This window comes from Misgurnus anguillicaudatus, chromosome 6 (genome assembly GCF_027580225.2).
Source record: "Misgurnus anguillicaudatus chromosome 6, ASM2758022v2, whole genome shotgun sequence".
NCBI lineage: Eukaryota > Metazoa > Chordata > Actinopteri > Cypriniformes > Cobitidae > Misgurnus > Misgurnus anguillicaudatus.
This window is the reverse complement of record NC_073342.2, coordinates 4,665,890-4,688,490: the sequence shown is the minus strand read 5'-3', so window position 1 is coordinate 4,688,490 and position 22,601 is coordinate 4,665,890. Positions and strand designations below refer to the sequence as shown.

General features: G+C 48.3%; 58 non-coding genes across 58 annotated transcripts; all 58 read left to right on the top strand.

Annotated features, from left to right (window-relative positions):
• Positions 1-134: 134 nt before the first annotated feature.
• Positions 135-206, top strand: trnah-gug (transfer RNA histidin (anticodon GUG)). The gene has a single exon. It is a non-coding gene; the product is annotated as a tRNA-His (tRNA).
• A 125-nt stretch (positions 207-331) lies between these two features.
• Positions 332-413, top strand: trnas-uga (transfer RNA serine (anticodon UGA)). Its single transcript has one exon. It is a non-coding gene; the product is annotated as a tRNA-Ser (tRNA).
• A 484-nt stretch (positions 414-897) lies between these two features.
• On the top strand, positions 898-1,038 carry LOC129434663 (U4 spliceosomal RNA). The gene has a single exon (XR_008640934.1). It is a non-coding gene; the product is annotated as a U4 spliceosomal RNA (small nuclear RNA).
• A 593-nt stretch (positions 1,039-1,631) lies between these two features.
• On the top strand, positions 1,632-1,704 carry trnak-uuu (transfer RNA lysine (anticodon UUU)). The gene has a single exon. It is a non-coding gene; the product is annotated as a tRNA-Lys (tRNA).
• Positions 1,705-1,798: 94 nt separating this feature from the next.
• Positions 1,799-1,880, top strand: trnas-aga (transfer RNA serine (anticodon AGA)). Its single transcript has one exon. It is a non-coding gene; the product is annotated as a tRNA-Ser (tRNA).
• A 192-nt stretch (positions 1,881-2,072) lies between these two features.
• Positions 2,073-2,144, top strand: trnah-gug (transfer RNA histidin (anticodon GUG)). The gene has a single exon. It is a non-coding gene; the product is annotated as a tRNA-His (tRNA).
• A 125-nt stretch (positions 2,145-2,269) lies between these two features.
• On the top strand, positions 2,270-2,351 carry trnas-uga (transfer RNA serine (anticodon UGA)). The gene has a single exon. It is a non-coding gene; the product is annotated as a tRNA-Ser (tRNA).
• A 484-nt stretch (positions 2,352-2,835) lies between these two features.
• Positions 2,836-2,976, top strand: LOC129449296 (U4 spliceosomal RNA). Its single transcript, XR_008646051.1, has one exon. It is a non-coding gene; the product is annotated as a U4 spliceosomal RNA (small nuclear RNA).
• A 593-nt stretch (positions 2,977-3,569) lies between these two features.
• Positions 3,570-3,642, top strand: trnak-uuu (transfer RNA lysine (anticodon UUU)). Its single transcript has one exon. It is a non-coding gene; the product is annotated as a tRNA-Lys (tRNA).
• Positions 3,643-3,736: 94 nt separating this feature from the next.
• Positions 3,737-3,818, top strand: trnas-aga (transfer RNA serine (anticodon AGA)). Its single transcript has one exon. It is a non-coding gene; the product is annotated as a tRNA-Ser (tRNA).
• A 192-nt stretch (positions 3,819-4,010) lies between these two features.
• On the top strand, positions 4,011-4,082 carry trnah-gug (transfer RNA histidin (anticodon GUG)). The gene has a single exon. It is a non-coding gene; the product is annotated as a tRNA-His (tRNA).
• A 126-nt stretch (positions 4,083-4,208) lies between these two features.
• On the top strand, positions 4,209-4,290 carry trnas-uga (transfer RNA serine (anticodon UGA)). Its single transcript has one exon. It is a non-coding gene; the product is annotated as a tRNA-Ser (tRNA).
• A 484-nt stretch (positions 4,291-4,774) lies between these two features.
• On the top strand, positions 4,775-4,915 carry LOC129435902 (U4 spliceosomal RNA). Its single transcript, XR_008641658.1, has one exon. It is a non-coding gene; the product is annotated as a U4 spliceosomal RNA (small nuclear RNA).
• A 593-nt stretch (positions 4,916-5,508) lies between these two features.
• On the top strand, positions 5,509-5,581 carry trnak-uuu (transfer RNA lysine (anticodon UUU)). The gene has a single exon. It is a non-coding gene; the product is annotated as a tRNA-Lys (tRNA).
• Positions 5,582-5,675: 94 nt separating this feature from the next.
• Positions 5,676-5,757, top strand: trnas-aga (transfer RNA serine (anticodon AGA)). Its single transcript has one exon. It is a non-coding gene; the product is annotated as a tRNA-Ser (tRNA).
• Positions 5,758-5,949: 192 nt separating this feature from the next.
• trnah-gug (transfer RNA histidin (anticodon GUG)) lies at positions 5,950-6,021 on the top strand. The gene has a single exon. It is a non-coding gene; the product is annotated as a tRNA-His (tRNA).
• Positions 6,022-6,146: 125 nt separating this feature from the next.
• trnas-uga (transfer RNA serine (anticodon UGA)) lies at positions 6,147-6,228 on the top strand. Its single transcript has one exon. It is a non-coding gene; the product is annotated as a tRNA-Ser (tRNA).
• Positions 6,229-6,712: 484 nt separating this feature from the next.
• On the top strand, positions 6,713-6,853 carry LOC129435917 (U4 spliceosomal RNA). The gene has a single exon (XR_008641673.1). It is a non-coding gene; the product is annotated as a U4 spliceosomal RNA (small nuclear RNA).
• A 593-nt stretch (positions 6,854-7,446) lies between these two features.
• trnak-uuu (transfer RNA lysine (anticodon UUU)) lies at positions 7,447-7,519 on the top strand. Its single transcript has one exon. It is a non-coding gene; the product is annotated as a tRNA-Lys (tRNA).
• A 94-nt stretch (positions 7,520-7,613) lies between these two features.
• Positions 7,614-7,695, top strand: trnas-aga (transfer RNA serine (anticodon AGA)). Its single transcript has one exon. It is a non-coding gene; the product is annotated as a tRNA-Ser (tRNA).
• Positions 7,696-7,887: 192 nt separating this feature from the next.
• trnah-gug (transfer RNA histidin (anticodon GUG)) lies at positions 7,888-7,959 on the top strand. The gene has a single exon. It is a non-coding gene; the product is annotated as a tRNA-His (tRNA).
• A 125-nt stretch (positions 7,960-8,084) lies between these two features.
• Positions 8,085-8,166, top strand: trnas-uga (transfer RNA serine (anticodon UGA)). Its single transcript has one exon. It is a non-coding gene; the product is annotated as a tRNA-Ser (tRNA).
• Positions 8,167-8,650: 484 nt separating this feature from the next.
• On the top strand, positions 8,651-8,791 carry LOC129435916 (U4 spliceosomal RNA). Its single transcript, XR_008641672.1, has one exon. It is a non-coding gene; the product is annotated as a U4 spliceosomal RNA (small nuclear RNA).
• Positions 8,792-9,384: 593 nt separating this feature from the next.
• On the top strand, positions 9,385-9,457 carry trnak-uuu (transfer RNA lysine (anticodon UUU)). Its single transcript has one exon. It is a non-coding gene; the product is annotated as a tRNA-Lys (tRNA).
• Positions 9,458-9,551: 94 nt separating this feature from the next.
• On the top strand, positions 9,552-9,633 carry trnas-aga (transfer RNA serine (anticodon AGA)). Its single transcript has one exon. It is a non-coding gene; the product is annotated as a tRNA-Ser (tRNA).
• A 192-nt stretch (positions 9,634-9,825) lies between these two features.
• On the top strand, positions 9,826-9,897 carry trnah-gug (transfer RNA histidin (anticodon GUG)). The gene has a single exon. It is a non-coding gene; the product is annotated as a tRNA-His (tRNA).
• Positions 9,898-10,022: 125 nt separating this feature from the next.
• On the top strand, positions 10,023-10,104 carry trnas-uga (transfer RNA serine (anticodon UGA)). The gene has a single exon. It is a non-coding gene; the product is annotated as a tRNA-Ser (tRNA).
• Positions 10,105-10,588: 484 nt separating this feature from the next.
• Positions 10,589-10,729, top strand: LOC129435915 (U4 spliceosomal RNA). The gene has a single exon (XR_008641671.1). It is a non-coding gene; the product is annotated as a U4 spliceosomal RNA (small nuclear RNA).
• Positions 10,730-11,322: 593 nt separating this feature from the next.
• On the top strand, positions 11,323-11,395 carry trnak-uuu (transfer RNA lysine (anticodon UUU)). The gene has a single exon. It is a non-coding gene; the product is annotated as a tRNA-Lys (tRNA).
• Positions 11,396-11,489: 94 nt separating this feature from the next.
• On the top strand, positions 11,490-11,571 carry trnas-aga (transfer RNA serine (anticodon AGA)). Its single transcript has one exon. It is a non-coding gene; the product is annotated as a tRNA-Ser (tRNA).
• Positions 11,572-11,763: 192 nt separating this feature from the next.
• Positions 11,764-11,835, top strand: trnah-gug (transfer RNA histidin (anticodon GUG)). Its single transcript has one exon. It is a non-coding gene; the product is annotated as a tRNA-His (tRNA).
• Positions 11,836-11,960: 125 nt separating this feature from the next.
• Positions 11,961-12,042, top strand: trnas-uga (transfer RNA serine (anticodon UGA)). The gene has a single exon. It is a non-coding gene; the product is annotated as a tRNA-Ser (tRNA).
• A 484-nt stretch (positions 12,043-12,526) lies between these two features.
• On the top strand, positions 12,527-12,667 carry LOC129435912 (U4 spliceosomal RNA). The gene has a single exon (XR_008641668.1). It is a non-coding gene; the product is annotated as a U4 spliceosomal RNA (small nuclear RNA).
• Positions 12,668-13,260: 593 nt separating this feature from the next.
• Positions 13,261-13,333, top strand: trnak-uuu (transfer RNA lysine (anticodon UUU)). Its single transcript has one exon. It is a non-coding gene; the product is annotated as a tRNA-Lys (tRNA).
• A 94-nt stretch (positions 13,334-13,427) lies between these two features.
• On the top strand, positions 13,428-13,509 carry trnas-aga (transfer RNA serine (anticodon AGA)). The gene has a single exon. It is a non-coding gene; the product is annotated as a tRNA-Ser (tRNA).
• Positions 13,510-13,701: 192 nt separating this feature from the next.
• Positions 13,702-13,773, top strand: trnah-gug (transfer RNA histidin (anticodon GUG)). Its single transcript has one exon. It is a non-coding gene; the product is annotated as a tRNA-His (tRNA).
• Positions 13,774-13,898: 125 nt separating this feature from the next.
• On the top strand, positions 13,899-13,980 carry trnas-uga (transfer RNA serine (anticodon UGA)). Its single transcript has one exon. It is a non-coding gene; the product is annotated as a tRNA-Ser (tRNA).
• Positions 13,981-14,464: 484 nt separating this feature from the next.
• LOC129435901 (U4 spliceosomal RNA) lies at positions 14,465-14,605 on the top strand. The gene has a single exon (XR_008641657.1). It is a non-coding gene; the product is annotated as a U4 spliceosomal RNA (small nuclear RNA).
• A 593-nt stretch (positions 14,606-15,198) lies between these two features.
• Positions 15,199-15,271, top strand: trnak-uuu (transfer RNA lysine (anticodon UUU)). Its single transcript has one exon. It is a non-coding gene; the product is annotated as a tRNA-Lys (tRNA).
• A 94-nt stretch (positions 15,272-15,365) lies between these two features.
• trnas-aga (transfer RNA serine (anticodon AGA)) lies at positions 15,366-15,447 on the top strand. Its single transcript has one exon. It is a non-coding gene; the product is annotated as a tRNA-Ser (tRNA).
• Positions 15,448-15,639: 192 nt separating this feature from the next.
• On the top strand, positions 15,640-15,711 carry trnah-gug (transfer RNA histidin (anticodon GUG)). Its single transcript has one exon. It is a non-coding gene; the product is annotated as a tRNA-His (tRNA).
• A 125-nt stretch (positions 15,712-15,836) lies between these two features.
• trnas-uga (transfer RNA serine (anticodon UGA)) lies at positions 15,837-15,918 on the top strand. Its single transcript has one exon. It is a non-coding gene; the product is annotated as a tRNA-Ser (tRNA).
• Positions 15,919-16,402: 484 nt separating this feature from the next.
• On the top strand, positions 16,403-16,543 carry LOC141364500 (U4 spliceosomal RNA). Its single transcript, XR_012370210.1, has one exon. It is a non-coding gene; the product is annotated as a U4 spliceosomal RNA (small nuclear RNA).
• Positions 16,544-17,136: 593 nt separating this feature from the next.
• Positions 17,137-17,209, top strand: trnak-uuu (transfer RNA lysine (anticodon UUU)). Its single transcript has one exon. It is a non-coding gene; the product is annotated as a tRNA-Lys (tRNA).
• Positions 17,210-17,303: 94 nt separating this feature from the next.
• On the top strand, positions 17,304-17,385 carry trnas-aga (transfer RNA serine (anticodon AGA)). The gene has a single exon. It is a non-coding gene; the product is annotated as a tRNA-Ser (tRNA).
• Positions 17,386-17,577: 192 nt separating this feature from the next.
• Positions 17,578-17,649, top strand: trnah-gug (transfer RNA histidin (anticodon GUG)). The gene has a single exon. It is a non-coding gene; the product is annotated as a tRNA-His (tRNA).
• A 125-nt stretch (positions 17,650-17,774) lies between these two features.
• On the top strand, positions 17,775-17,856 carry trnas-uga (transfer RNA serine (anticodon UGA)). The gene has a single exon. It is a non-coding gene; the product is annotated as a tRNA-Ser (tRNA).
• Positions 17,857-18,340: 484 nt separating this feature from the next.
• LOC141364499 (U4 spliceosomal RNA) lies at positions 18,341-18,481 on the top strand. The gene has a single exon (XR_012370209.1). It is a non-coding gene; the product is annotated as a U4 spliceosomal RNA (small nuclear RNA).
• A 593-nt stretch (positions 18,482-19,074) lies between these two features.
• On the top strand, positions 19,075-19,147 carry trnak-uuu (transfer RNA lysine (anticodon UUU)). Its single transcript has one exon. It is a non-coding gene; the product is annotated as a tRNA-Lys (tRNA).
• Positions 19,148-19,241: 94 nt separating this feature from the next.
• Positions 19,242-19,323, top strand: trnas-aga (transfer RNA serine (anticodon AGA)). The gene has a single exon. It is a non-coding gene; the product is annotated as a tRNA-Ser (tRNA).
• A 192-nt stretch (positions 19,324-19,515) lies between these two features.
• Positions 19,516-19,587, top strand: trnah-gug (transfer RNA histidin (anticodon GUG)). The gene has a single exon. It is a non-coding gene; the product is annotated as a tRNA-His (tRNA).
• Positions 19,588-19,712: 125 nt separating this feature from the next.
• Positions 19,713-19,794, top strand: trnas-uga (transfer RNA serine (anticodon UGA)). Its single transcript has one exon. It is a non-coding gene; the product is annotated as a tRNA-Ser (tRNA).
• A 484-nt stretch (positions 19,795-20,278) lies between these two features.
• On the top strand, positions 20,279-20,419 carry LOC141364498 (U4 spliceosomal RNA). Its single transcript, XR_012370208.1, has one exon. It is a non-coding gene; the product is annotated as a U4 spliceosomal RNA (small nuclear RNA).
• A 593-nt stretch (positions 20,420-21,012) lies between these two features.
• On the top strand, positions 21,013-21,085 carry trnak-uuu (transfer RNA lysine (anticodon UUU)). Its single transcript has one exon. It is a non-coding gene; the product is annotated as a tRNA-Lys (tRNA).
• Positions 21,086-21,179: 94 nt separating this feature from the next.
• trnas-aga (transfer RNA serine (anticodon AGA)) lies at positions 21,180-21,261 on the top strand. Its single transcript has one exon. It is a non-coding gene; the product is annotated as a tRNA-Ser (tRNA).
• A 192-nt stretch (positions 21,262-21,453) lies between these two features.
• Positions 21,454-21,525, top strand: trnah-gug (transfer RNA histidin (anticodon GUG)). Its single transcript has one exon. It is a non-coding gene; the product is annotated as a tRNA-His (tRNA).
• Positions 21,526-21,650: 125 nt separating this feature from the next.
• On the top strand, positions 21,651-21,732 carry trnas-uga (transfer RNA serine (anticodon UGA)). Its single transcript has one exon. It is a non-coding gene; the product is annotated as a tRNA-Ser (tRNA).
• Positions 21,733-22,216: 484 nt separating this feature from the next.
• Positions 22,217-22,357, top strand: LOC141364497 (U4 spliceosomal RNA). The gene has a single exon (XR_012370207.1). It is a non-coding gene; the product is annotated as a U4 spliceosomal RNA (small nuclear RNA).
• Positions 22,358-22,601: the final 244 nt, after the last annotated feature.

Here is a 22,601-nt window from a genome sequence, read left to right as displayed (position 1 = left end):
CTTCGACAGGGGTTTTGCCGTTTTTAAAAAAAACTCAAAAATGATTGTGACTTCTGCATAGAGACGGCAGTCCCCTCACGGCCATTGTACTCAGGCAGACCCGCATGCAGGTTTCTTGGGCAGCCCGGTGGCACGCCGTGATCGTATAGTGGTTAGTACTCTGCGTTGTGGCCGCAGCAACCCCGGTTCGAATCCGGGTCACGGCAGCCCTTCCCGGGGAAGTCTGCTGGGGTCTTGCCGCCCCTGCCCTTTTTTGTGATCGGCTTGTTGCCTGACCTTCGGGTTTTTTCAGCACAGTCCAGGCCCAGAGCGTGCACGGGGTTGCCCTGTTGTAGTCGTGGCCGAGTGGTTAAGGCGATGGACTTGAAATCCATTGGGGTCTCCCCGCGCAGGTTCAAACCCTGCCGACTACGAGTGTCTGTTCCCTGGCTTTGGACTGCTCTTGTTGTACGTTCCAGCTCACGAGCTGCTTTATTTCTGCAGCTCAAGTATATGGTTTTGACCACATACTGCACTTACAGCATGAAACCATAGAAGAGCTGGAACAGGTCTTTGTTTTCAACTGTTGTAGATCGTCGCTAATCCAGTTGATCCTGACCTGAGCCATTTTCCGAGAGGTTAAGGACTATGGCTCCACCCTCTTTGTTTTCGGGATTCCCACCATTCTCTCCCCCGGATTGTTTTCCTTAAATAATTCAAACGTGTATTTGCACTTTTGCTTTTCTAAGTAGAAAGCGGATCATGAACAAACTTGTTGTGCAGATCTCTCACCTGCTGAAAAGGCACAACATGCAGCAAAGCAGCACCTGAAGTCTAATTTCAGTTTTTAAGCTTGAATACCACCCTGTCGTCCAGCGTCCGGGAATGTGAACAGGAGAGGTCGTGACCTTTTCCATCATTCTTTCGCAGAGGCAATATCGTAGCCTATGAGGTTTATCCGAGGCGTGATCATTGCTGGTTGAAAACTTTACCCAATACCCCGCCAGGATGACTTGAAATACAGTCAGCTTTGGCAATTTTTGCCAGTCTCTTGAGAGACTTACGACTTTGTTGCAAAAGAGAAGTTTGTTGTGTGTGGTTTTTTGTTTTGATGTTTATAGTCCCGAGATTAAAAGCGTCAAAGTTTGATTCCGGTACTTGACATCGCATTGATTTCGCCCCTCGGTCGGGCAATCACTACCAAGGATATCACGGTGACGTTTTCACACGACACCCTTTATTTATGTTGGACGGTTTTATGTAGAAAAGACCAAATCACAAAAAAGATTTTAGCTGGGTTTTCACTGGCAGGCTCACGTTTTGTCAAATGTGCTCTTTCTCGTGCAGCTCAAGAGTCACTTCGGCATGTTACGTAGACGTAGCTACATTTCCTTGAGCTTAGAAACGTTGCCTCTCTGGTGACGTTTTGGATGAAGACTGCTTTTCCTGAAGTAAAGAGAGTCTCAAGCAGAAGCAAGATTTCTCCACTTAAATAGATAATACGCACTCTGTTTGAAGGCTGAAGCAGTTACCTGCTCATTCTGGCATTCTAGTAATATTTACCCTGTCCATAGACCAAAGAGTAGCTAACAGGTCATGGTAATGAAATCCCGTACTTGCCTGAGGCGTGAAGCCCTGGGACTCTTTTGTGAGCCCGGATAGCTCAGTCGGTAGAGCATCAGACTTTTAATCTGAGGGTCCAGGGTTCAAGTCCCTGTTCGGGCGATGAGTAACCTCGATCGCCTTTTGTGCTGGTGTGTCTAGAGCTCCGTTTCGGAGGGAACGGCCAAAGAATAAAGTTTACCAACAGTGGCGGCATGTAGTCGTGGCCGAGTGGTTAAGGCGATGGACTAGAAATCCATTGGGGTCTCCCCGCGCAAGTTCGAATCCTGCCGACTACGTCTTTAGACTTCTCCCTTTGGCTTTCATGGCAGCTTCCTGCCTCGGGGACCGAATCTACTTCGACAGGGGTTTTGCCGTTTTTAAAAAAAACTCAAAAATGATTGTGACTTCTGCATAGAGACGGCAGTCCCCTCACGGCCATTGTACTCAGGCAGACCCGCATGCAGGTTTCTTGGGCAGCCCGGTGGCACGCCGTGATCGTATAGTGGTTAGTACTCTGCGTTGTGGCCGCAGCAACCCCGGTTCGAATCCGGGTCACGGCAGCCCTTCCCGGGGAAGTCTGCTGGGGTCTTGCCGCCCCTGCCCTTTTTTGTGATCGGCTTGTTGCCTGACCTTCGGGTTTTTTCAGCACAGTCCAGGCCCAGAGCGTGCACGGGGTTGCCCTGTTGTAGTCGTGGCCGAGTGGTTAAGGCGATGGACTTGAAATCCATTGGGGTCTCCCCGCGCAGGTTCAAACCCTGCCGACTACGAGTGTCTGTTCCCTGGCTTTGGACTGCTCTTGTTGTACGTTCCAGCTCACGAGCTGCTTTATTTCTGCAGCTCAAGTATATGGTTTTGACCACATACTGCACTTACAGCATGAAACCATAGAAGAGCTGGAACAGGTCTTTGTTTTCAACTGTTGTAGATCGTCGCTAATCCAGTTGATCCTGACCTGAGCCATTTTCCGAGAGGTTAAGGACTATGGCTCCACCCTCTTTGTTTTCGGGATTCCCACCATTCTCTCCCCCGGATTGTTTTCCTTAAATAATTCAAACGTGTATTTGCACTTTTGCTTTTCTAAGTAGAAAGCGGATCATGAACAAACTTGTTGTGCAGATCTCTCACCTGCTGAAAAGGCACAACATGCAGCAAAGCAGCACCTGAAGTCTAATTTCAGTTTTTAAGCTTGAATACCACCCTGTCGTCCAGCGTCCGGGAATGTGAACAGGAGAGGTCGTGACCTTTTCCATCATTCTTTCGCAGAGGCAATATCGTAGCCTATGAGGTTTATCCGAGGCGTGATCATTGCTGGTTGAAAACTTTACCCAATACCCCGCCAGGATGACTTGAAATACAGTCAGCTTTGGCAATTTTTGCCAGTCTCTTGAGAGACTTACGACTTTGTTGCAAAAGAGAAGTTTGTTGTGTGTGGTTTTTTGTTTTGATGTTTATAGTCCCGAGATTAAAAGCGTCAAAGTTTGATTCCGGTACTTGACATCGCATTGATTTCGCCCCTCGGTCGGGCAATCACTACCAAGGATATCACGGTGACGTTTTCACACGACACCCTTTATTTATGTTGGACGGTTTTATGTAGAAAAGACCAAATCACAAAAAAGATTTTAGCTGGGTTTTCACTGGCAGGCTCACGTTTTGTCAAATGTGCTCTTTCTCGTGCAGCTCAAGAGTCACTTCGGCATGTTACGTAGACGTAGCTACATTTCCTTGAGCTTAGAAACGTTGCCTCTCTGGTGACGTTTTGGATGAAGACTGCTTTTCCTGAAGTAAAGAGAGTCTCAAGCAGAAGCAAGATTTCTCCACTTAAATAGATAATACGCACTCTGTTTGAAGGCTGAAGCAGTTACCTGCTCATTCTGGCATTCTAGTAATATTTACCCTGTCCATAGACCAAAGAGTAGCTAACAGGTCATGGTAATGAAATCCCGTACTTGCCTGAGGCGTGAAGCCCTGGGACTCTTTTGTGAGCCCGGATAGCTCAGTCGGTAGAGCATCAGACTTTTAATCTGAGGGTCCAGGGTTCAAGTCCCTGTTCGGGCGATGAGTAACCTCGATCGCCTTTTGTGCTGGTGTGTCTAGAGCTCCGTTTCGGAGGGAACGGCCAAAGAATAAAGTTTACCAACAGTGGCGGCATGTAGTCGTGGCCGAGTGGTTAAGGCGATGGACTAGAAATCCATTGGGGTCTCCCCGCGCAAGTTCGAATCCTGCCGACTACGTCTTTAGACTTCTCCCTTTGGCTTTCATGGCAGCTTCCTGCCTCGGGGACCGAATCTACTTCGACAGGGGTTTTGCCGTTTTTAAAAAAAACTCAAAAATGATTGTGACTTCTGCATAGAGACGGCAGTCCCCTCACGGCCATTGTACTCAGGCAGACCCGCATGCAGGTTTCTTGGGCAGCCCGGTGGCACGCCGTGATCGTATAGTGGTTAGTACTCTGCGTTGTGGCCGCAGCAACCCCGGTTCGAATCCGGGTCACGGCAGCCCTTCCCGGGGAAGTCTGCTGGGGTCTTGCCGCCCCTGCCCTTTTTTGTGATCGGCTTGTTGCCTGACCTTCGGGTTTTTTTCAGCACAGTCCAGGCCCAGAGCGTGCACGGGGTTGCCCTGTTGTAGTCGTGGCCGAGTGGTTAAGGCGATGGACTTGAAATCCATTGGGGTCTCCCCGCGCAGGTTCAAACCCTGCCGACTACGAGTGTCTGTTCCCTGGCTTTGGACTGCTCTTGTTGTACGTTCCAGCTCACGAGCTGCTTTATTTCTGCAGCTCAAGTATATGGTTTTGACCACATACTGCACTTACAGCATGAAACCATAGAAGAGCTGGAACAGGTCTTTGTTTTCAACTGTTGTAGATCGTCGCTAATCCAGTTGATCCTGACCTGAGCCATTTTCCGAGAGGTTAAGGACTATGGCTCCACCCTCTTTGTTTTCGGGATTCCCACCATTCTCTCCCCCGGATTGTTTTCCTTAAATAATTCAAACGTGTATTTGCACTTTTGCTTTTCTAAGTAGAAAGCGGATCATGAACAAACTTGTTGTGCAGATCTCTCACCTGCTGAAAAGGCACAACATGCAGCAAAGCAGCACCTGAAGTCTAATTTCAGTTTTTAAGCTTGAATACCACCCTGTCGTCCAGCGTCCGGGAATGTGAACAGGAGAGGTCGTGACCTTTTCCATCATTCTTTCGCAGAGGCAATATCGTAGCCTATGAGGTTTATCCGAGGCGTGATCATTGCTGGTTGAAAACTTTACCCAATACCCCGCCAGGATGACTTGAAATACAGTCAGCTTTGGCAATTTTTGCCAGTCTCTTGAGAGACTTACGACTTTGTTGCAAAAGAGAAGTTTGTTGTGTGTGGTTTTTTGTTTTGATGTTTATAGTCCCGAGATTAAAAGCGTCAAAGTTTGATTCCGGTACTTGACATCGCATTGATTTCGCCCCTCGGTCGGGCAATCACTACCAAGGATATCACGGTGACGTTTTCACACGACACCCTTTATTTATGTTGGACGGTTTTATGTAGAAAAGACCAAATCACAAAAAAGATTTTAGCTGGGTTTTCACTGGCAGGCTCACGTTTTGTCAAATGTGCTCTTTCTCGTGCAGCTCAAGAGTCACTTCGGCATGTTACGTAGACGTAGCTACATTTCCTTGAGCTTAGAAACGTTGCCTCTCTGGTGACGTTTTGGATGAAGACTGCTTTTCCTGAAGTAAAGAGAGTCTCAAGCAGAAGCAAGATTTCTCCACTTAAATAGATAATACGCACTCTGTTTGAAGGCTGAAGCAGTTACCTGCTCATTCTGGCATTCTAGTAATATTTACCCTGTCCATAGACCAAAGAGTAGCTAACAGGTCATGGTAATGAAATCCCGTACTTGCCTGAGGCGTGAAGCCCTGGGACTCTTTTGTGAGCCCGGATAGCTCAGTCGGTAGAGCATCAGACTTTTAATCTGAGGGTCCAGGGTTCAAGTCCCTGTTCGGGCGATGAGTAACCTCGATCGCCTTTTGTGCTGGTGTGTCTAGAGCTCCGTTTCGGAGGGAACGGCCAAAGAATAAAGTTTATCAACACTGGCGGCATGTAGTCGTGGCCGAGTGGTTAAGGCGATGGACTAGAAATCCATTGGGGTCTCCCCGCGCAAGTTCGAATCCTGCCGACTACGTCTTTAGACTTCTCCCTTTGGCTTTCATGGCAGCTTCCTGCCTCGGGGACCGAATCTACTTCGACAGGGGTTTTGCCGTTTTTAAAAAAAACTCAAAAATGATTGTGACTTCTGCATAGAGACGGCAGTCCCCTCACGGCCATTGTACTCAGGCAGACCCGCATGCAGGTTTCTTGGGCAGCCCGGTGGCACGCCGTGATCGTATAGTGGTTAGTACTCTGCGTTGTGGCCGCAGCAACCCCGGTTCGAATCCGGGTCACGGCAGCCCTTCCCGGGGAAGTCTGCTGGGGTCTTGCCGCCCCTGCCCTTTTTTGTGATCGGCTTGTTGCCTGACCTTCGGGTTTTTTCAGCACAGTCCAGGCCCAGAGCGTGCACGGGGTTGCCCTGTTGTAGTCGTGGCCGAGTGGTTAAGGCGATGGACTTGAAATCCATTGGGGTCTCCCCGCGCAGGTTCAAACCCTGCCGACTACGAGTGTCTGTTCCCTGGCTTTGGACTGCTCTTGTTGTACGTTCCAGCTCACGAGCTGCTTTATTTCTGCAGCTCAAGTATATGGTTTTGACCACATACTGCACTTACAGCATGAAACCATAGAAGAGCTGGAACAGGTCTTTGTTTTCAACTGTTGTAGATCGTCGCTAATCCAGTTGATCCTGACCTGAGCCATTTTCCGAGAGGTTAAGGACTATGGCTCCACCCTCTTTGTTTTCGGGATTCCCACCATTCTCTCCCCCGGATTGTTTTCCTTAAATAATTCAAACGTGTATTTGCACTTTTGCTTTTCTAAGTAGAAAGCGGATCATGAACAAACTTGTTGTGCAGATCTCTCACCTGCTGAAAAGGCACAACATGCAGCAAAGCAGCACCTGAAGTCTAATTTCAGTTTTTAAGCTTGAATACCACCCTGTCGTCCAGCGTCCGGGAATGTGAACAGGAGAGGTCGTGACCTTTTCCATCATTCTTTCGCAGAGGCAATATCGTAGCCTATGAGGTTTATCCGAGGCGTGATCATTGCTGGTTGAAAACTTTACCCAATACCCCGCCAGGATGACTTGAAATACAGTCAGCTTTGGCAATTTTTGCCAGTCTCTTGAGAGACTTACGACTTTGTTGCAAAAGAGAAGTTTGTTGTGTGTGGTTTTTTGTTTTGATGTTTATAGTCCCGAGATTAAAAGCGTCAAAGTTTGATTCCGGTACTTGACATCGCATTGATTTCGCCCCTCGGTCGGGCAATCACTACCAAGGATATCACGGTGACGTTTTCACACGACACCCTTTATTTATGTTGGACGGTTTTATGTAGAAAAGACCAAATCACAAAAAAGATTTTAGCTGGGTTTTCACTGGCAGGCTCACGTTTTGTCAAATGTGCTCTTTCTCGTGCAGCTCAAGAGTCACTTCGGCATGTTACGTAGACGTAGCTACATTTCCTTGAGCTTAGAAACGTTGCCTCTCTGGTGACGTTTTGGATGAAGACTGCTTTTCCTGAAGTAAAGAGAGTCTCAAGCAGAAGCAAGATTTCTCCACTTAAATAGATAATACGCACTCTGTTTGAAGGCTGAAGCAGTTACCTGCTCATTCTGGCATTCTAGTAATATTTACCCTGTCCATAGACCAAAGAGTAGCTAACAGGTCATGGTAATGAAATCCCGTACTTGCCTGAGGCGTGAAGCCCTGGGACTCTTTTGTGAGCCCGGATAGCTCAGTCGGTAGAGCATCAGACTTTTAATCTGAGGGTCCAGGGTTCAAGTCCCTGTTCGGGCGATGAGTAACCTCGATCGCCTTTTGTGCTGGTGTGTCTAGAGCTCCGTTTCGGAGGGAACGGCCAAAGAATAAAGTTTACCAACAGTGGCGGCATGTAGTCGTGGCCGAGTGGTTAAGGCGATGGACTAGAAATCCATTGGGGTCTCCCCGCGCAAGTTCGAATCCTGCCGACTACGTCTTTAGACTTCTCCCTTTGGCTTTCATGGCAGCTTCCTGCCTCGGGGACCGAATCTACTTCGACAGGGGTTTTGCCGTTTTTAAAAAAAACTCAAAAATGATTGTGACTTCTGCATAGAGACGGCAGCCCCCTCACGGCCATTGTACTCAGGCAGACCCGCATGCAGGTTTCTTGGGCAGCCCGGTGGCACGCCGTGATCGTATAGTGGTTAGTACTCTGCGTTGTGGCCGCAGCAACCCCGGTTCGAATCCGGGTCACGGCAGCCCTTCCCGGGGAAGTCTGCTGGGGTCTTGCCGCCCCTGCCCTTTTTTGTGATCGGCTTGTTGCCTGACCTTCGGGTTTTTTCAGCACAGTCCAGGCCCAGAGCGTGCACGGGGTTGCCCTGTTGTAGTCGTGGCCGAGTGGTTAAGGCGATGGACTTGAAATCCATTGGGGTCTCCCCGCGCAGGTTCAAACCCTGCCGACTACGAGTGTCTGTTCCCTGGCTTTGGACTGCTCTTGTTGTACGTTCCAGCTCACGAGCTGCTTTATTTCTGCAGCTCAAGTATATGGTTTTGACCACATACTGCACTTACAGCATGAAACCATAGAAGAGCTGGAACAGGTCTTTGTTTTCAACTGTTGTAGATCGTCGCTAATCCAGTTGATCCTGACCTGAGCCATTTTCCGAGAGGTTAAGGACTATGGCTCCACCCTCTTTGTTTTCGGGATTCCCACCATTCTCTCCCCCGGATTGTTTTCCTTAAATAATTCAAACGTGTATTTGCACTTTTGCTTTTCTAAGTAGAAAGCGGATCATGAACAAACTTGTTGTGCAGATCTCTCACCTGCTGAAAAGGCACAACATGCAGCAAAGCAGCACCTGAAGTCTAATTTCAGTTTTTAAGCTTGAATACCACCCTGTCGTCCAGCGTCCGGGAATGTGAACAGGAGAGGTCGTGACCTTTTCCATCATTCTTTCGCAGAGGCAATATCGTAGCCTATGAGGTTTATCCGAGGCGTGATCATTGCTGGTTGAAAACTTTACCCAATACCCCGCCAGGATGACTTGAAATACAGTCAGCTTTGGCAATTTTTGCCAGTCTCTTGAGAGACTTACGACTTTGTTGCAAAAGAGAAGTTTGTTGTGTGTGGTTTTTTGTTTTGATGTTTATAGTCCCGAGATTAAAAGCGTCAAAGTTTGATTCCGGTACTTGACATCGCATTGATTTCGCCCCTCGGTCGGGCAATCACTACCAAGGATATCACGGTGACGTTTTCACACGACACCCTTTATTTATGTTGGACGGTTTTATGTAGAAAAGACCAAATCACAAAAAAGATTTTAGCTGGGTTTTCACTGGCAGGCTCACGTTTTGTCAAATGTGCTCTTTCTCGTGCAGCTCAAGAGTCACTTCGGCATGTTACGTAGACGTAGCTACATTTCCTTGAGCTTAGAAACGTTGCCTCTCTGGTGACGTTTTGGATGAAGACTGCTTTTCCTGAAGTAAAGAGAGTCTCAAGCAGAAGCAAGATTTCTCCACTTAAATAGATAATACGCACTCTGTTTGAAGGCTGAAGCAGTTACCTGCTCATTCTGGCATTCTAGTAATATTTACCCTGTCCATAGACCAAAGAGTAGCTAACAGGTCATGGTAATGAAATCCCGTACTTGCCTGAGGCGTGAAGCCCTGGGACTCTTTTGTGAGCCCGGATAGCTCAGTCGGTAGAGCATCAGACTTTTAATCTGAGGGTCCAGGGTTCAAGTCCCTGTTCGGGCGATGAGTAACCTCGATCGCCTTTTGTGCTGGTGTGTCTAGAGCTCCGTTTCGGAGGGAACGGCCAAAGAATAAAGTTTACCAACAGTGGCGGCATGTAGTCGTGGCCGAGTGGTTAAGGCGATGGACTAGAAATCCATTGGGGTCTCCCCGCGCAAGTTCGAATCCTGCCGACTACGTCTTTAGACTTCTCCCTTTGGCTTTCATGGCAGCTTCCTGCCTCGGGGACCGAATCTACTTCGACAGGGGTTTTGCCGTTTTTAAAAAAAACTCAAAAATGATTGTGACTTCTGCATAGAGACGGCAGTCCCCTCACGGCCATTGTACTCAGGCAGACCCGCATGCAGGTTTCTTGGGCAGCCCGGTGGCACGCCGTGATCGTATAGTGGTTAGTACTCTGCGTTGTGGCCGCAGCAACCCCGGTTCGAATCCGGGTCACGGCAGCCCTTCCCGGGGAAGTCTGCTGGGGTCTTGCCGCCCCTGCCCTTTTTTGTGATCGGCTTGTTGCCTGACCTTCGGGTTTTTTCAGCACAGTCCAGGCCCAGAGCGTGCACGGGGTTGCCCTGTTGTAGTCGTGGCCGAGTGGTTAAGGCGATGGACTTGAAATCCATTGGGGTCTCCCCGCGCAGGTTCAAACCCTGCCGACTACGAGTGTCTGTTCCCTGGCTTTGGACTGCTCTTGTTGTACGTTCCAGCTCACGAGCTGCTTTATTTCTGCAGCTCAAGTATATGGTTTTGACCACATACTGCACTTACAGCATGAAACCATAGAAGAGCTGGAACAGGTCTTTGTTTTCAACTGTTGTAGATCGTCGCTAATCCAGTTGATCCTGACCTGAGCCATTTTCCGAGAGGTTAAGGACTATGGCTCCACCCTCTTTGTTTTCGGGATTCCCACCATTCTCTCCCCCGGATTGTTTTCCTTAAATAATTCAAACGTGTATTTGCACTTTTGCTTTTCTAAGTAGAAAGCGGATCATGAACAAACTTGTTGTGCAGATCTCTCACCTGCTGAAAAGGCACAACATGCAGCAAAGCAGCACCTGAAGTCTAATTTCAGTTTTTAAGCTTGAATACCACCCTGTCGTCCAGCGTCCGGGAATGTGAACAGGAGAGGTCGTGACCTTTTCCATCATTCTTTCGCAGAGGCAATATCGTAGCCTATGAGGTTTATCCGAGGCGTGATCATTGCTGGTTGAAAACTTTACCCAATACCCCGCCAGGATGACTTGAAATACAGTCAGCTTTGGCAATTTTTGCCAGTCTCTTGAGAGACTTACGACTTTGTTGCAAAAGAGAAGTTTGTTGTGTGTGGTTTTTTGTTTTGATGTTTATAGTCCCGAGATTAAAAGCGTCAAAGTTTGATTCCGGTACTTGACATCGCATTGATTTCGCCCCTCGGTCGGGCAATCACTACCAAGGATATCACGGTGACGTTTTCACACGACACCCTTTATTTATGTTGGACGGTTTTATGTAGAAAAGACCAAATCACAAAAAAGATTTTAGCTGGGTTTTCACTGGCAGGCTCACGTTTTGTCAAATGTGCTCTTTCTCGTGCAGCTCAAGAGTCACTTCGGCATGTTACGTAGACGTAGCTACATTTCCTTGAGCTTAGAAACGTTGCCTCTCTGGTGACGTTTTGGATGAAGACTGCTTTTCCTGAAGTAAAGAGAGTCTCAAGCAGAAGCAAGATTTCTCCACTTAAATAGATAATACGCACTCTGTTTGAAGGCTGAAGCAGTTACCTGCTCATTCTGGCATTCTAGTAATATTTACCCTGTCCATAGACCAAAGAGTAGCTAACAGGTCATGGTAATGAAATCCCGTACTTGCCTGAGGCGTGAAGCCCTGGGACTCTTTTGTGAGCCCGGATAGCTCAGTCGGTAGAGCATCAGACTTTTAATCTGAGGGTCCAGGGTTCAAGTCCCTGTTCGGGCGATGAGTAACCTCGATCGCCTTTTGTGCTGGTGTGTCTAGAGCTCCGTTTCGGAGGGAACGGCCAAAGAATAAAGTTTACCAACAGTGGCGGCATGTAGTCGTGGCCGAGTGGTTAAGGCGATGGACTAGAAATCCATTGGGGTCTCCCCGCGCAAGTTCGAATCCTGCCGACTACGTCTTTAGACTTCTCCCTTTGGCTTTCATGGCAGCTTCCTGCCTCGGGGACCGAATCTACTTCGACAGGGGTTTTGCCGTTTTTAAAAAAAACTCAAAAATGATTGTGACTTCTGCATAGAGACGGCAGTCCCCTCACGGCCATTGTACTCAGGCAGACCCGCATGCAGGTTTCTTGGGCAGCCCGGTGGCACGCCGTGATCGTATAGTGGTTAGTACTCTGCGTTGTGGCCGCAGCAACCCCGGTTCGAATCCGGGTCACGGCAGCCCTTCCCGGGGAAGTCTGCTGGGGTCTTGCCGCCCCTGCCCTTTTTTGTGATCGGCTTGTTGCCTGACCTTCGGGTTTTTTCAGCACAGTCCAGGCCCAGAGCGTGCACGGGGTTGCCCTGTTGTAGTCGTGGCCGAGTGGTTAAGGCGATGGACTTGAAATCCATTGGGGTCTCCCCGCGCAGGTTCAAACCCTGCCGACTACGAGTGTCTGTTCCCTGGCTTTGGACTGCTCTTGTTGTACGTTCCAGCTCACGAGCTGCTTTATTTCTGCAGCTCAAGTATATGGTTTTGACCACATACTGCACTTACAGCATGAAACCATAGAAGAGCTGGAACAGGTCTTTGTTTTCAACTGTTGTAGATCGTCGCTAATCCAGTTGATCCTGACCTGAGCCATTTTCCGAGAGGTTAAGGACTATGGCTCCACCCTCTTTGTTTTCGGGATTCCCACCATTCTCTCCCCCGGATTGTTTTCCTTAAATAATTCAAACGTGTATTTGCACTTTTGCTTTTCTAAGTAGAAAGCGGATCATGAACAAACTTGTTGTGCAGATCTCTCACCTGCTGAAAAGGCACAACATGCAGCAAAGCAGCACCTGAAGTCTAATTTCAGTTTTTAAGCTTGAATACCACCCTGTCGTCCAGCGTCCGGGAATGTGAACAGGAGAGGTCGTGACCTTTTCCATCATTCTTTCGCAGAGGCAATATCGTAGCCTATGAGGTTTATCCGAGGCGTGATCATTGCTGGTTGAAAACTTTACCCAATACCCCGCCAGGATGACTTGAAATACAGTCAGCTTTGGCAATTTTTGCCAGTCTCTTGAGAGACTTACGACTTTGTTGCAAAAGAGAAGTTTGTTGTGTGTGGTTTTTTGTTTTGATGTTTATAGTCCCGAGATTAAAAGCGTCAAAGTTTGATTCCGGTACTTGACATCGCATTGATTTCGCCCCTCGGTCGGGCAATCACTACCAAGGATATCACGGTGACGTTTTCACACGACACCCTTTATTTATGTTGGACGGTTTTATGTAGAAAAGACCAAATCACAAAAAAGATTTTAGCTGGGTTTTCACTGGCAGGCTCACGTTTTGTCAAATGTGCTCTTTCTCGTGCAGCTCAAGAGTCACTTCGGCATGTTACGTAGACGTAGCTACATTTCCTTGAGCTTAGAAACGTTGCCTCTCTGGTGACGTTTTGGATGAAGACTGCTTTTCCTGAAGTAAAGAGAGTCTCAAGCAGAAGCAAGATTTCTCCACTTAAATAGATAATACGCACTCTGTTTGAAGGCTGAAGCAGTTACCTGCTCATTCTGGCATTCTAGTAATATTTACCCTGTCCATAGACCAAAGAGTAGCTAACAGGTCATGGTAATGAAATCCCGTACTTGCCTGAGGCGTGAAGCCCTGGGACTCTTTTGTGAGCCCGGATAGCTCAGTCGGTAGAGCATCAGACTTTTAATCTGAGGGTCCAGGGTTCAAGTCCCTGTTCGGGCGATGAGTAACCTCGATCGCCTTTTGTGCTGGTGTGTCTAGAGCTCCGTTTCGGAGGGAACGGCCAAAGAATAAAGTTTACCAACAGTGGCGGCATGTAGTCGTGGCCGAGTGGTTAAGGCGATGGACTAGAAATCCATTGGGGTCTCCCCGCGCAAGTTCGAATCCTGCCGACTACGTCTTTAGACTTCTCCCTTTGGCTTTCATGGCAGCTTCCTGCCTCGGGGACCGAATCTACTTCGACAGGGGTTTTGCCGTTTTTAAAAAAAACTCAAAAATGATTGTGACTTCTGCATAGAGACGGCAGTCCCCTCACGGCCATTGTACTCAGGCAGACCCGCATGCAGGTTTCTTGGGCAGCCCGGTGGCACGCCGTGATCGTATAGTGGTTAGTACTCTGCGTTGTGGCCGCAGCAACCCCGGTTCGAATCCGGGTCACGGCAGCCCTTCCCGGGGAAGTCTGCTGGGGTCTTGCCGCCCCTGCCCTTTTTTGTGATCGGCTTGTTGCCTGACCTTCGGGTTTTTTCAGCACAGTCCAGGCCCAGAGCGTGCACGGGGTTGCCCTGTTGTAGTCGTGGCCGAGTGGTTAAGGCGATGGACTTGAAATCCATTGGGGTCTCCCCGCGCAGGTTCAAACCCTGCCGACTACGAGTGTCTGTTCCCTGGCTTTGGACTGCTCTTGTTGTACGTTCCAGCTCACGAGCTGCTTTATTTCTGCAGCTCAAGTATATGGTTTTGACCACATACTGCACTTACAGCATGAAACCATAGAAGAGCTGGAACAGGTCTTTGTTTTCAACTGTTGTAGATCGTCGCTAATCCAGTTGATCCTGACCTGAGCCATTTTCCGAGAGGTTAAGGACTATGGCTCCACCCTCTTTGTTTTCGGGATTCCCACCATTCTCTCCCCCGGATTGTTTTCCTTAAATAATTCAAACGTGTATTTGCACTTTTGCTTTTCTAAGTAGAAAGCGGATCATGAACAAACTTGTTGTGCAGATCTCTCACCTGCTGAAAAGGCACAACATGCAGCAAAGCAGCACCTGAAGTCTAATTTCAGTTTTTAAGCTTGAATACCACCCTGTCGTCCAGCGTCCGGGAATGTGAACAGGAGAGGTCGTGACCTTTTCCATCATTCTTTCGCAGAGGCAATATCGTAGCCTATGAGGTTTATCCGAGGCGTGATCATTGCTGGTTGAAAACTTTACCCAATACCCCGCCAGGATGACTTGAAATACAGTCAGCTTTGGCAATTTTTGCCAGTCTCTTGAGAGACTTACGACTTTGTTGCAAAAGAGAAGTTTGTTGTGTGTGGTTTTTTGTTTTGATGTTTATAGTCCCGAGATTAAAAGCGTCAAAGTTTGATTCCGGTACTTGACATCGCATTGATTTCGCCCCTCGGTCGGGCAATCACTACCAAGGATATCACGGTGACGTTTTCACACGACACCCTTTATTTATGTTGGACGGTTTTATGTAGAAAAGACCAAATCACAAAAAAGATTTTAGCTGGGTTTTCACTGGCAGGCTCACGTTTTGTCAAATGTGCTCTTTCTCGTGCAGCTCAAGAGTCACTTCGGCATGTTACGTAGACGTAGCTACATTTCCTTGAGCTTAGAAACGTTGCCTCTCTGGTGACGTTTTGGATGAAGACTGCTTTTCCTGAAGTAAAGAGAGTCTCAAGCAGAAGCAAGATTTCTCCACTTAAATAGATAATACGCACTCTGTTTGAAGGCTGAAGCAGTTACCTGCTCATTCTGGCATTCTAGTAATATTTACCCTGTCCATAGACCAAAGAGTAGCTAACAGGTCATGGTAATGAAATCCCGTACTTGCCTGAGGCGTGAAGCCCTGGGACTCTTTTGTGAGCCCGGATAGCTCAGTCGGTAGAGCATCAGACTTTTAATCTGAGGGTCCAGGGTTCAAGTCCCTGTTCGGGCGATGAGTAACCTCGATCGCCTTTTGTGCTGGTGTGTCTAGAGCTCCGTTTCGGAGGGAACGGCCAAAGAATAAAGTTTACCAACAGTGGCGGCATGTAGTCGTGGCCGAGTGGTTAAGGCGATGGACTAGAAATCCATTGGGGTCTCCCCGCGCAAGTTCGAATCCTGCCGACTACGTCTTTAGACTTCTCCCTTTGGCTTTCATGGCAGCTTCCTGCCTCGGGGACCGAATCTACTTCGACAGGGGTTTTGCCGTTTTTAAAAAAAACTCAAAAATGATTGTGACTTCTGCATAGAGACGGCAGTCCCCTCACGGCCATTGTACTCAGGCAGACCCGCATGCAGGTTTCTTGGGCAGCCCGGTGGCACGCCGTGATCGTATAGTGGTTAGTACTCTGCGTTGTGGCCGCAGCAACCCCGGTTCGAATCCGGGTCACGGCAGCCCTTCCCGGGGAAGTCTGCTGGGGTCTTGCCGCCCCTGCCCTTTTTTGTGATCGGCTTGTTGCCTGACCTTCGGGTTTTTTCAGCACAGTCCAGGCCCAGAGCGTGCACGGGGTTGCCCTGTTGTAGTCGTGGCCGAGTGGTTAAGGCGATGGACTTGAAATCCATTGGGGTCTCCCCGCGCAGGTTCAAACCCTGCCGACTACGAGTGTCTGTTCCCTGGCTTTGGACTGCTCTTGTTGTACGTTCCAGCTCACGAGCTGCTTTATTTCTGCAGCTCAAGTATATGGTTTTGACCACATACTGCACTTACAGCATGAAACCATAGAAGAGCTGGAACAGGTCTTTGTTTTCAACTGTTGTAGATCGTCGCTAATCCAGTTGATCCTGACCTGAGCCATTTTCCGAGAGGTTAAGGACTATGGCTCCACCCTCTTTGTTTTCGGGATTCCCACCATTCTCTCCCCCGGATTGTTTTCCTTAAATAATTCAAACGTGTATTTGCACTTTTGCTTTTCTAAGTAGAAAGCGGATCATGAACAAACTTGTTGTGCAGATCTCTCACCTGCTGAAAAGGCACAACATGCAGCAAAGCAGCACCTGAAGTCTAATTTCAGTTTTTAAGCTTGAATACCACCCTGTCGTCCAGCGTCCGGGAATGTGAACAGGAGAGGTCGTGACCTTTTCCATCATTCTTTCGCAGAGGCAATATCGTAGCCTATGAGGTTTATCCGAGGCGTGATCATTGCTGGTTGAAAACTTTACCCAATACCCCGCCAGGATGACTTGAAATACAGTCAGCTTTGGCAATTTTTGCCAGTCTCTTGAGAGACTTACGACTTTGTTGCAAAAGAGAAGTTTGTTGTGTGTGGTTTTTTGTTTTGATGTTTATAGTCCCGAGATTAAAAGCGTCAAAGTTTGATTCCGGTACTTGACATCGCATTGATTTCGCCCCTCGGTCGGGCAATCACTACCAAGGATATCACGGTGACGTTTTCACACGACACCCTTTATTTATGTTGGACGGTTTTATGTAGAAAAGACCAAATCACAAAAAAGATTTTAGCTGGGTTTTCACTGGCAGGCTCACGTTTTGTCAAATGTGCTCTTTCTCGTGCAGCTCAAGAGTCACTTCGGCATGTTACGTAGACGTAGCTACATTTCCTTGAGCTTAGAAACGTTGCCTCTCTGGTGACGTTTTGGATGAAGACTGCTTTTCCTGAAGTAAAGAGAGTCTCAAGCAGAAGCAAGATTTCTCCACTTAAATAGATAATACGCACTCTGTTTGAAGGCTGAAGCAGTTACCTGCTCATTCTGGCATTCTAGTAATATTTACCCTGTCCATAGACCAAAGAGTAGCTAACAGGTCATGGTAATGAAATCCCGTACTTGCCTGAGGCGTGAAGCCCTGGGACTCTTTTGTGAGCCCGGATAGCTCAGTCGGTAGAGCATCAGACTTTTAATCTGAGGGTCCAGGGTTCAAGTCCCTGTTCGGGCGATGAGTAACCTCGATCGCCTTTTGTGCTGGTGTGTCTAGAGCTCCGTTTCGGAGGGAACGGCCAAAGAATAAAGTTTACCAACAGTGGCGGCATGTAGTCGTGGCCGAGTGGTTAAGGCGATGGACTAGAAATCCATTGGGGTCTCCCCGCGCAAGTTCGAATCCTGCCGACTACGTCTTTAGACTTCTCCCTTTGGCTTTCATGGCAGCTTCCTGCCTCGGGGACCGAATCTACTTCGACAGGGGTTTTGCCGTTTTTAAAAAAAACTCAAAAATGATTGTGACTTCTGCATAGAGACGGCAGTCCCCTCACGGCCATTGTACTCAGGCAGACCCGCATGCAGGTTTCTTGGGCAGCCCGGTGGCACGCCGTGATCGTATAGTGGTTAGTACTCTGCGTTGTGGCCGCAGCAACCCCGGTTCGAATCCGGGTCACGGCAGCCCTTCCCGGGGAAGTCTGCTGGGGTCTTGCCGCCCCTGCCCTTTTTTGTGATCGGCTTGTTGCCTGACCTTCGGGTTTTTTCAGCACAGTCCAGGCCCAGAGCGTGCACGGGGTTGCCCTGTTGTAGTCGTGGCCGAGTGGTTAAGGCGATGGACTTGAAATCCATTGGGGTCTCCCCGCGCAGGTTCAAACCCTGCCGACTACGAGTGTCTGTTCCCTGGCTTTGGACTGCTCTTGTTGTACGTTCCAGCTCACGAGCTGCTTTATTTCTGCAGCTCAAGTATATGGTTTTGACCACATACTGCACTTACAGCATGAAACCATAGAAGAGCTGGAACAGGTCTTTGTTTTCAACTGTTGTAGATCGTCGCTAATCCAGTTGATCCTGACCTGAGCCATTTTCCGAGAGGTTAAGGACTATGGCTCCACCCTCTTTGTTTTCGGGATTCCCACCATTCTCTCCCCCGGATTGTTTTCCTTAAATAATTCAAACGTGTATTTGCACTTTTGCTTTTCTAAGTAGAAAGCGGATCATGAACAAACTTGTTGTGCAGATCTCTCACCTGCTGAAAAGGCACAACATGCAGCAAAGCAGCACCTGAAGTCTAATTTCAGTTTTTAAGCTTGAATACCACCCTGTCGTCCAGCGTCCGGGAATGTGAACAGGAGAGGTCGTGACCTTTTCCATCATTCTTTCGCAGAGGCAATATCGTAGCCTATGAGGTTTATCCGAGGCGTGATCATTGCTGGTTGAAAACTTTACCCAATACCCCGCCAGGATGACTTGAAATACAGTCAGCTTTGGCAATTTTTGCCAGTCTCTTGAGAGACTTACGACTTTGTTGCAAAAGAGAAGTTTGTTGTGTGTGGTTTTTTGTTTTGATGTTTATAGTCCCGAGATTAAAAGCGTCAAAGTTTGATTCCGGTACTTGACATCGCATTGATTTCGCCCCTCGGTCGGGCAATCACTACCAAGGATATCACGGTGACGTTTTCACACGACACCCTTTATTTATGTTGGACGGTTTTATGTAGAAAAGACCAAATCACAAAAAAGATTTTAGCTGGGTTTTCACTGGCAGGCTCACGTTTTGTCAAATGTGCTCTTTCTCGTGCAGCTCAAGAGTCACTTCGGCATGTTACGTAGACGTAGCTACATTTCCTTGAGCTTAGAAACGTTGCCTCTCTGGTGACGTTTTGGATGAAGACTGCTTTTCCTGAAGTAAAGAGAGTCTCAAGCAGAAGCAAGATTTCTCCACTTAAATAGATAATACGCACTCTGTTTGAAGGCTGAAGCAGTTACCTGCTCATTCTGGCATTCTAGTAATATTTACCCTGTCCATAGACCAAAGAGTAGCTAACAGGTCATGGTAATGAAATCCCGTACTTGCCTGAGGCGTGAAGCCCTGGGACTCTTTTGTGAGCCCGGATAGCTCAGTCGGTAGAGCATCAGACTTTTAATCTGAGGGTCCAGGGTTCAAGTCCCTGTTCGGGCGATGAGTAACCTCGATCGCCTTTTGTGCTGGTGTGTCTAGAGCTCCGTTTCGGAGGGAACGGCCAAAGAATAAAGTTTACCAACAGTGGCGGCATGTAGTCGTGGCCGAGTGGTTAAGGCGATGGACTAGAAATCCATTGGGGTCTCCCCGCGCAAGTTCGAATCCTGCCGACTACGTCTTTAGACTTCTCCCTTTGGCTTTCATGGCAGCTTCCTGCCTCGGGGACCGAATCTACTTCGACAGGGGTTTTGCCGTTTTTAAAAAAAACTCAAAAATGATTGTGACTTCTGCATAGAGACGGCAGTCCCCTCACGGCCATTGTACTCAGGCAGACCCGCATGCAGGTTTCTTGGGCAGCCCGGTGGCACGCCGTGATCGTATAGTGGTTAGTACTCTGCGTTGTGGCCGCAGCAACCCCGGTTCGAATCCGGGTCACGGCAGCCCTTCCCGGGGAAGTCTGCTGGGGTCTTGCCGCCCCTGCCCTTTTTTGTGATCGGCTTGTTGCCTGACCTTCGGGTTTTTTCAGCACAGTCCAGGCCCAGAGCGTGCACGGGGTTGCCCTGTTGTAGTCGTGGCCGAGTGGTTAAGGCGATGGACTTGAAATCCATTGGGGTCTCCCCGCGCAGGTTCAAACCCTGCCGACTACGAGTGTCTGTTCCCTGGCTTTGGACTGCTCTTGTTGTACGTTCCAGCTCACGAGCTGCTTTATTTCTGCAGCTCAAGTATATGGTTTTGACCACATACTGCACTTACAGCATGAAACCATAGAAGAGCTGGAACAGGTCTTTGTTTTCAACTGTTGTAGATCGTCGCTAATCCAGTTGATCCTGACCTGAGCCATTTTCCGAGAGGTTAAGGACTATGGCTCCACCCTCTTTGTTTTCGGGATTCCCACCATTCTCTCCCCCGGATTGTTTTCCTTAAATAATTCAAACGTGTATTTGCACTTTTGCTTTTCTAAGTAGAAAGCGGATCATGAACAAACTTGTTGTGCAGATCTCTCACCTGCTGAAAAGGCACAACATGCAGCAAAGCAGCACCTGAAGTCTAATTTCAGTTTTTAAGCTTGAATACCACCCTGTCGTCCAGCGTCCGGGAATGTGAACAGGAGAGGTCGTGACCTTTTCCATCATTCTTTCGCAGAGGCAATATCGTAGCCTATGAGGTTTATCCGAGGCGTGATCATTGCTGGTTGAAAACTTTACCCAATACCCCGCCAGGATGACTTGAAATACAGTCAGCTTTGGCAATTTTTGCCAGTCTCTTGAGAGACTTACGACTTTGTTGCAAAAGAGAAGTTTGTTGTGTGTGGTTTTTTGTTTTGATGTTTATAGTCCCGAGATTAAAAGCGTCAAAGTTTGATTCCGGTACTTGACATCGCATTGATTTCGCCCCTCGGTCGGGCAATCACTACCAAGGATATCACGGTGACGTTTTCACACGACACCCTTTATTTATGTTGGACGGTTTTATGTAGAAAAGACCAAATCACAAAAAAGATTTTAGCTGGGTTTTCACTGGCAGGCTCACGTTTTGTCAAATGTGCTCTTTCTCGTGCAGCTCAAGAGTCACTTCGGCATGTTACGTAGACGTAGCTACATTTCCTTGAGCTTAGAAACGTTGCCTCTCTGGTGACGTTTTGGATGAAGACTGCTTTTCCTGAAGTAAAGAGAGTCTCAAGCAGAAGCAAGATTTCTCCACTTAAATAGATAATACGCACTCTGTTTGAAGGCTGAAGCAGTTACCTGCTCATTCTGGCATTCTAGTAATATTTACCCTGTCCATAGACCAAAGAGTAGCTAACAGGTCATGGTAATGAAATCCCGTACTTGCCTGAGGCGTGAAGCCCTGGGACTCTTTTGTGAGCCCGGATAGCTCAGTCGGTAGAGCATCAGACTTTTAATCTGAGGGTCCAGGGTTCAAGTCCCTGTTCGGGCGATGAGTAACCTCGATCGCCTTTTGTGCTGGTGTGTCTAGAGCTCCGTTTCGGAGGGAACGGCCAAAGAATAAAGTTTACCAACAGTGGCGGCATGTAGTCGTGGCCGAGTGGTTAAGGCGATGGACTAGAAATCCATTGGGGTCTCCCCGCGCAAGTTCGAATCCTGCCGACTACGTCTTTAGACTTCTCCCTTTGGCTTTCATGGCAGCTTCCTGCCTCGGGGACCGAATCTACTTCGACAGGGGTTTTGCCGTTTTTAAAAAAAACTCAAAAATGATTGTGACTTCTGCATAGAGACGGCAGTCCCCTCACGGCCATTGTACTCAGGCAGACCCGCATGCAGGTTTCTTGGGCAGCCCGGTGGCACGCCGTGATCGTATAGTGGTTAGTACTCTGCGTTGTGGCCGCAGCAACCCCGGTTCGAATCCGGGTCACGGCAGCCCTTCCCGGGGAAGTCTGCTGGGGTCTTGCCGCCCCTGCCCTTTTTTGTGATCGGCTTGTTGCCTGACCTTCGGGTTTTTTCAGCACAGTCCAGGCCCAGAGCGTGCACGGGGTTGCCCTGTTGTAGTCGTGGCCGAGTGGTTAAGGCGATGGACTTGAAATCCATTGGGGTCTCCCCGCGCAGGTTCAAACCCTGCCGACTACGAGTGTCTGTTCCCTGGCTTTGGACTGCTCTTGTTGTACGTTCCAGCTCACGAGCTGCTTTATTTCTGCAGCTCAAGTATATGGTTTTGACCACATACTGCACTTACAGCATGAAACCATAGAAGAGCTGGAACAGGTCTTTGTTTTCAACTGTTGTAGATCGTCGCTAATCCAGTTGATCCTGACCTGAGCCATTTTCCGAGAGGTTAAGGACTATGGCTCCACCCTCTTTGTTTTCGGGATTCCCACCATTCTCTCCCCCGGATTGTTTTCCTTAAATAATTCAAACGTGTATTTGCACTTTTGCTTTTCTAAGTAGAAAGCGGATCATGAACAAACTTGTTGTGCAGATCTCTCACCTGCTGAAAAGGCACAACATGCAGCAAAGCAGCACCTGAAGTCTAATTTCAGTTTTTAAGCTTGAATACCACCCTGTCGTCCAGCGTCCGGGAATGTGAACAGGAGAGGTCGTGACCTTTTCCATCATTCTTTCGCAGAGGCAATATCGTAGCCTATGAGGTTTATCCGAGGCGTGATCATTGCTGGTTGAAAACTTTACCCAATACCCCGCCAGGATGACTTGAAATACAGTCAGCTTTGGCAATTTTTGCCAGTCTCTTGAGAGACTTACGACTTTGTTGCAAAAGAGAAGTTTGTTGTGTGTGGTTTTTTGTTTTGATGTTTATAGTCCCGAGATTAAAAGCGTCAAAGTTTGATTCCGGTACTTGACATCGCATTGATTTCGCCCCTCGGTCGGGCAATCACTACCAAGGATATCACGGTGACGTTTTCACACGACACCCTTTATTTATGTTGGACGGTTTTATGTAGAAAAGACCAAATCACAAAAAAGATTTTAGCTGGGTTTTC